This window comes from Chanodichthys erythropterus, chromosome 13, assembly GCF_024489055.1.
Source record: "Chanodichthys erythropterus isolate Z2021 chromosome 13, ASM2448905v1, whole genome shotgun sequence".
NCBI lineage: Eukaryota > Metazoa > Chordata > Actinopteri > Cypriniformes > Xenocyprididae > Chanodichthys > Chanodichthys erythropterus.
Window position 1 is genome coordinate 206,647 of NC_090233.1, and position 7,882 is coordinate 214,528.

Here is a 7,882-nt window from a genome sequence, read left to right on the forward strand (position 1 = left end):
TGTCAAACTGATGAAGATGTTTTCTTTATTTGCAGCGCGTTTTTCTTTTTGTAAGTGTTGTGGAGTTTGCAGCGCATGTGTTGTCAAACTGATGAAGATGTTTTCTTTATTTGCAGCGCGTTTCACCATTTGTAAGTGTTGTGGAGTTTGCAGCGCATGTGTTGTCAAACTGATGAAGATGTTTTCTCATTTGCAGCGCGTTGAGCTCTCTCGGCCACCGTACTCATGTATGGCTGAAGTAACATCTGAATGAGTCAATGAGAATGTACTGAAAGTTTAAGATCGGGTACTAATTTGCCAGAAATATGTTCATTAGGTCAAATATGGATTACAGTATAGCTGATGTGACATCAGAAGGCATAAGTAAGTATATATAAAAAGTTCAAGTTTGAGTATTTTTTGGCCAAAAATATGGCCAATAGGTTAAACATGCAATACTCTACAGCTGACGTATCACCTAAGGAATCAATGAGTTGGTATAAAAAGTTCATCACTGAGGACTATTTTGCCAGAAATTTGTTCAGTAGGTCAAAATGGGATGACGTAACATCAGAGTGAATCAATGCGTTTGTATTGAAAGTTCAAGATCTTGTACTCTTGGGCCAGAAATATGTTCATATGTTCAAATATGTTCAGTGGTTCTAATATGGACTTCTGTATGGGTAAAGTAACTTCAGTAGAAGTCACTAGTAATGTATGAAAAGTTCAAGATCGAGTACTCTTTGGCCAGAAATATGTTCTTTAGGTCAAATATGCAATGCTCTATTGATGATGTATCATCAGAAGTAATCAATGAGTTCATATAGAAAGTTCATAACTAATTTGCCTGAAATTTGTTCAATAGGTCAAAATGGGTTCATATATGACTGAAGTAACGTCAGAGTGAATCAATGAGTATGTATTGAAAGTTCAAGATCGAGTACTCTTGGGCCAGAAATATGTTCATTAGGTGAAATATGTAATACTCTTTAGCTGACGTATCATCAGAAGTAGTCAACAAGTTTATATAAAGAGTTCAGGACTAAGGACTAATTTAACAGAAAAAGGTTTTCAATAGGTCAAACATGGGTTCATGTGTCTGAAGTAATATCAGAGTGAGTTGATGAGTATGTATAGAAAGTTCGTGATCGAATGCTCTTGGGCCCAAAATACGTTTATTAGTTAAAATATGGACTGATATGACATCAGAAGGACTCAGTGAGTCAGTAGAGAAAGTTCATGATCAAGGATTCATTTGTCAACAATATGTTCAGTAGGTCTAATATGGACTTCGTTATGGGCGAATTAACTTCAGAAGGAGTCCTTAATAATGTATGAAATGTTCAAGATTGAGTGCTCTTTGGCCAGAAATATGTCTGTTAGAACTAATATGCAATAGTCTATGGCTGATGTATAATCAGGAGTCAATGAGTATGTATAAGAAGTTCATGATCTAGGACTAATTTGCCAGACATATGTCCATTAGGTCAAATATTCAATACTCTATGGCTTAAGACTCAACACTCTATGGCTAACATCAGAGTGAGGCATTCAAATAAAGTTCATGATCGAGAACTCTTGGAAGAAATTTTTTTTAATCATGTCTAAAATGGACAACTGTATGGTTGAAATAAAATCAGAAGGAGTCAACGAGTATGTATAGAAAGTTCATGATCGAGTACTCTTGGGTCATAAATATGTTCAGTAGGTCTAATGTTAACCTGTATGGGTGAAGTAACATCAGAAGAAGTCAACATTAATGTATGAAAGTTCAAGATCGAATACTCTTTGGCCAGAAATATGTCCTTTAGGTCATATTTGCAACTCTCTATGGCTGACGTATTGTCAGAAGGAGTCAGTGAGTATCTATAAAAAGTTGATGAGCAATGACTAATTTGCCAGAGATATGTTTTGTAGGTCAAATATGGGCTCATGTATGGCTGAAGTAACATGAGAATGAGTCAATGAGAATGTACTGAAAGTTTAAGATCGGGTACTAATTTGCCAGAAATATGTTCATTAGGTCAAATATGGATTACAGTATAGCTGATGTGACATCAGAAGGCATAAGTAAGTATATATAAAAAGTTAAAGTTTGAGTATTTTTTGGCCAAAAATATGGCCAATAGGTTAAACATGCAATACTCTACAGCTGACGTATCACCTAAGGAATCAATGAGTTGGTATAAAAAGTTCATCACTGAGGACTATTTTGCCAGAAATTTGTTCAGTAGGTCAAAATGGGATGACGTAACATCAGAGTGAATCAATGCGTTTGTATTGAAAGTTCAAGATCTTGTACTCTTGGGCCAGAAATATGTTCATATGTTCAAATATGTTCAGTGGTTCTAATATGGACTTCTGTATGGGTAAAGTAACTTCAGTAGAAGTCACTAGTAATGTATGAAAAGTTCAAGATCGAGTACTCTTTGGCCAGAAATATGTTCTTTAGGTCAAATATGCAATGCTCTATTGATGATGTATCATCAGAAGTAATCAATGAGTTCATATAGAAAGTTCATAACTAATTTGCCTGAAATTTGTTCAATAGGTCAAAATGGGTTCATATATGACTGAAGTAACGTCAGAGTGAATCAATGAGTATGTATTGAAAGTTCAAGATCGAGTACTCTTGGGCCAGAAATATGTTCATTAGGTGAAATATGTAATACTCTTTAGCTGACATATCATCAGAAGTAGTCAACAAGTTTATATAAAGAGTTCAGGACTAAGGACTAATTTAACAGAAAAAGGTTTTCAATAGGTCAAACATGGGTTCATGTGTCTGAAGTAATATCAGAGTGAGTTGATGAGTATGTATAGAAAGTTCGTGATCGAATGCTCTTGGGCCCAAAATACGTTTATTAGTTAAAATATGGACTGATATGACATCAGAAGGACTCAGTGAGTCAGTAGAGAAAGTTCATGATCAAGGATTCATTTGTCAACAATATGTTCAGTAGGTCTAATATGGACTTCGTTATGGGCGAATTAACTTCAGAAGGAGTCCTTAATAATGTATGAAATGTTCAAGATTGAGTGCTCTTTGGCCAGAAATATGTCTGTTAGGACCAATATGCAATAGTCTATGGCTGATGTATAATCAGGAGTCTATGAGTATGTATAAGAAGTTCATGATCTAGGACTAATTTGCCAGACATATGTCCATTAGGTCAAATATTCAATACTCTATGGCTTAAGACTCAACACTCTATGGCTAACATCAGAGTGAGGCATTCAAATAAAGTTCATGATCGAGAACTCTTGGAAGAAATTTTTTTTTAATCATGTCTAAAATGGACAACTGTATGGTTGAAATAAAATCAGAAGGAGTCAACGAGTATGTATAGAAAATTCATGATCGAGTACTCTTGGGTCATAAATATGTTCAGTAGGTCTAATGTTAACCTGTATGGGTGAAGTAACATCAGAAGAAGTCAACATTAATGTATGAAAGTTCAAGATCGAATACTCTTTGGCCAGAAATATGTCCTTTAGGTCATATTTGCAACTCTCTATGGCTGACGTATTGTCAGAAGGAGTCAGTGAGTATCTATAAAAAGTTGATGAGCAATGACTAATTTGCCAGAGATATGTTTTGTAGGTCAAATATGGGCTCATGTATGGCTGAAGTAACATGAGAATGAGTCAATGAGAATGTACTGAAAGTTTAAGATCGGGTACTAATTTGCCAGAAATATGTTCATTAGGTCAAATATGGATTACAGTATAGCTGATGTGACATCAGAAGGCATAAGTAAGTATATATAAAAAGTTCAAGTTTGAGTATTTTTTGGCCAAAAATATGGCCAATAGGTTAAACATGCAATACTCTACAGCTGACGTATCACCTAAGGAATCAATGAGTTGGTATAAAAAGTTCATTACTGAGGACTATTTTGCCAGAAATTTGTTCAGTAGGTCAAAATGGGATGACGTAACATCAGAGTGAATCAATGCGTTTGTATTGAAAGTTCAAGATCTTGTACTCTTGGGCCAGAAATATGTTCATATGTTCAAATATGTTCAGTGGTTCTAATATGGACTTCTGTATGGGTAAAGTAACTTCAGTAGAAGTCACTAGTAATGTATGAAAAGTTCAAGATCGAGTACTCTTTGGCCAGAAATATGTTCTTTAGGTCAAATATGCAATGCTCTATTGATGATGTATCATCAGAAGTAATCAATGAGTTCATATAGAAAGTTCATAACTAATTTGCCTGAAATTTGTTCAATAGGTCAAAATGGGTTCATATATGACTGAAGTAACGTCAGAGTGAATCAATGAGTATGTATTGAAAGTTCAAGATCGAGTACTCTTGGGCCAGAAATATGTTCATTAGGTGAAATATGTAATACTCTTTAGCTGACGTATCATCAGAAGTAGTCAACAAGTTTATATAAAGAGTTCAGGACTAAGGACTAATTTAACAGAAAAAGGTTTTCAATAGGTCAAACATGGGTTCATGTGTCTGAAGTAATATCAGAGTGAGTTGATGAGTATGTATAGAAAGTTCGTGATCGAATGCTCTTGGGCCCAAAATACGTTTATTAGTTAAAATATGGACTGATATGACATCAGAAGGACTCAGTGAGTCAGTAGAGAAAGTTCATGATCAAGGATTCATTTGTCAACAATATGTTCAGTAGGTCTAATATGGACTTCGTTATGGGCGAATTAACTTCAGAAGGAGTCCTTAATAATGTATGAAATGTTCAAGATTGAGTGCTCTTTGGCCAGAAATATGTCTGTTAGGACTAATATGCAATAGTCTATGGCTGATGTATAATCAGGAGTCAATGAGTATGTATAAGAAGTTCATGATCTAGGACTAATTTGCCAGACATATGTCCATTAGGTCAAATATTCAATACTCTATGGCTTAAGACTCAACACTCTATGGCTAACATCAGAGTGAGGCATTCAAATAAAGTTCATGATCGAGAACTCTTGGAAGAAATTTTTTTTTAATCATGTCTAAAATGGACAACTGTATGGTTGAAATAAAATCAGAAGGAGTCAACGAGTATGTATAGAAAGTTCATGATCGAGTACTCTTGGGTCATAAATATGTTCAGTAGGTCTAATGTTAACCTGTATGGGTGAAGTAACATCAGAAGAAGTCAACATTAATGTATGAAAGTTCAAGATCGAATACTCTTTGGCCAGAAATATGTCCTTTAGGTCATATTTGCAACTCTCTATGGCTGACGTATTGTCAGAAGGAGTCAGTGAGTATCTATAAAAAGTTGATGAGCAATGACTAATTTGCCAGAGATATGTTTTGTAGGTCAAATATGGGCTCATGTATGGCTGAAGTAACATGAGAATGAGTCAATGAGAATGTACTGAAAGTTTAGGATCGGGTACTAATTTGCCAGAAATATGTTCATTAGGTCAAATATGGATTACAGTATAGCTGATGTGACATCAGAAAAGGCATAAGTAAGTATATATAAAAAGTTCAAGTTTGAGTATTTTTTGGCCAAAAATATGGCCAATAGGTTAAACATGCAATACTCTACAGCTGACGTATCACTTAAGGAATCAATGAGTTGGTATAAAAAGTTCATCACTGAGGACTATTTTGCCAGAAATTTGTTCAGTAGGTCAAAATGGGATGACGTAACATCAGAGTGAATCAATGCGTTTGTATTGAAAGTTCAAGATCTTGTACTCTTGGGCCAGAAATATGTTCATATGTTCAAATATGTTCAGTGGTTCTAATATGGACTTCTGTATGGGTAAAGTAACTTCAGTAAGAAGTCACTAGTAATGTATGAAAAGTTCAAGATCGAGTACTCTTTGGCCAGAAATATGTTCTTTAGGTCAAATATGCAATGCTCTATTGATGATGTATCATCAGAAGTAATCAATGAGTTCATATAGAAAGTTCATAACTAATTTGCCTGAAATTTGTTCAATAGGTCAAAACGGGTTCATATATGACTGAAGTAACGTCAGAGTGAATCAATTAGTATGTATTTAAAGTTCAAGAACGAGTACTCTTTGGCCAGAAATATGTTCATTAGGTCAAATATGTAATACTCTTTAGCTGACGTATCATCAGAAGTAGTCAACAAGTTTATATAAAGAGTTCAGGACTAAGGACTAATTTAACAGAAAAAGGTTTTCAATAGGTCAAACATGGGTTCATGTGTCTGAAGTAATATCAGAGTGAGTTGATGAGTATGTATAGAAAGTTCGTGATCGGAATGCTCTTGGGCCCAAAATACGTTTATTAGTTAAAATATGGACTGATATGACATCAGAAGGACTCAGTGAGTCAGTAGAGAAAGTTCATGATCAAGGATTCATTTGTCAACAATATGTTCAGTAGGTCTAATATGGACTTCGTTATGGGCGAATTAACTTCAGAAGGAGTCCTTAATAATGTATGAAATGTTCAAGATTGAGTGCTCTTTGGCCAGAAATATGTCTGTTAGGACTAATATGCAATAGTCTATGGCTGATGTATAATCAGGAGTCAATGAGTATGTATAAGAAGTTCATGATCTAGGACTAATTTGCCAGACATATGTCCATTAGGTCAAATATTCAATACTCTATGGCTTAAGACTCAACACTCTATGGCTAACATCAGAGTGAGGCATTCAAATAAAGTTCATGATCGAGAACTCTTGGAAGAAATTTTTTTAATCATGTCTAAAATGGACAACTGTATGGTTGAAATAAAATCAGAAGGAGTCAACGAGTATGTATAGAAAGTTCATGATCGAGTACTCTTGGGTCATAAATATGTTCAGTAGGTCTAATGTTAACCTGTATGGGTGAAGTAACATCAGAAGAAGTCAACATTAATGTATGAAAGTTCAAGATCGAATACTCTTTGGCCAGAAATATGTCCTTTAGGTCATATTTGCAACTCTCTATGGCTGACGTATTGTCAGAAGGAGTCAGTGAGTATCTATAAAAAGTTGATGAGCAATGACTAATTTGCCAGAGATATGTTTTGTAGGTCAAATATGGGCTCATGTATGGCTGAAGTAACATGAGAATGAGTCAATGAGAATGTACTGAAAGTTTAAGATCGGGTACTAATTTGCCAGAAATATGTTCATTAGGTCAAATATGGATTACAGTATAGCTGATGTGACATCAGAAGGCATAAGTAAGTATATATAAAAAGTTCAAGTTTGAGTATTTTTTGGCCAAAAATATGGCCAATAGGTTAAACATGCAATACTCTACAGCTGACGTATCACCTAAGGAATCAATGAGTTGGTATAAAAAGTTCATCACTGAGGACTATTTTGCCAGAAATTTGTTCAGTAGGTCAAAATGGGATGACGTAACATCAGAGTGAATCAATGCGTTTGTATTGAAAGTTCAAGATCTTGTACTCTTGGGCCAGAAATATGTTCATATGTTCAAATATGTTCAGTGGTTCTAATATGGACTTCTGTATGGGTAAAGTAACTTCAGTAGAAGTCACTAGTAATGTATGAAAAGTTCAAGATCGAGTACTCTTTGGCCAGAAATATGTTCTTTAGGTCAAATATGCAATGCTCTATTGATGATGTATCATCAGAAGTAATCAATGAGTTCATATAGAAAGTTCATAACTAATTTGCCTGAAATTTGTTCAATAGGTCAAAATGGGTTCATATATGACTGAAGTAACGTCAGAGTGAATCAATGAGTAAGTATTGAAAGTTCAAGATCGAGTACTCTTGGGCCAGAAATATGTTCATTAGGTGAAATATGTAATACTCTTTAGCTGACGTATCATCAGAAGTAGTCAACAAGTTTATATAAAGAGTTCCAGGACTAAGGACTAATTTAACAGAAAAAGGTTTTCAATAGGTCAAACATGGGTTCATGTGTCTGAAGTAATATCAGAGTGAGTTGATGAGTATGTATAGAAAGTTCGTGATCGAA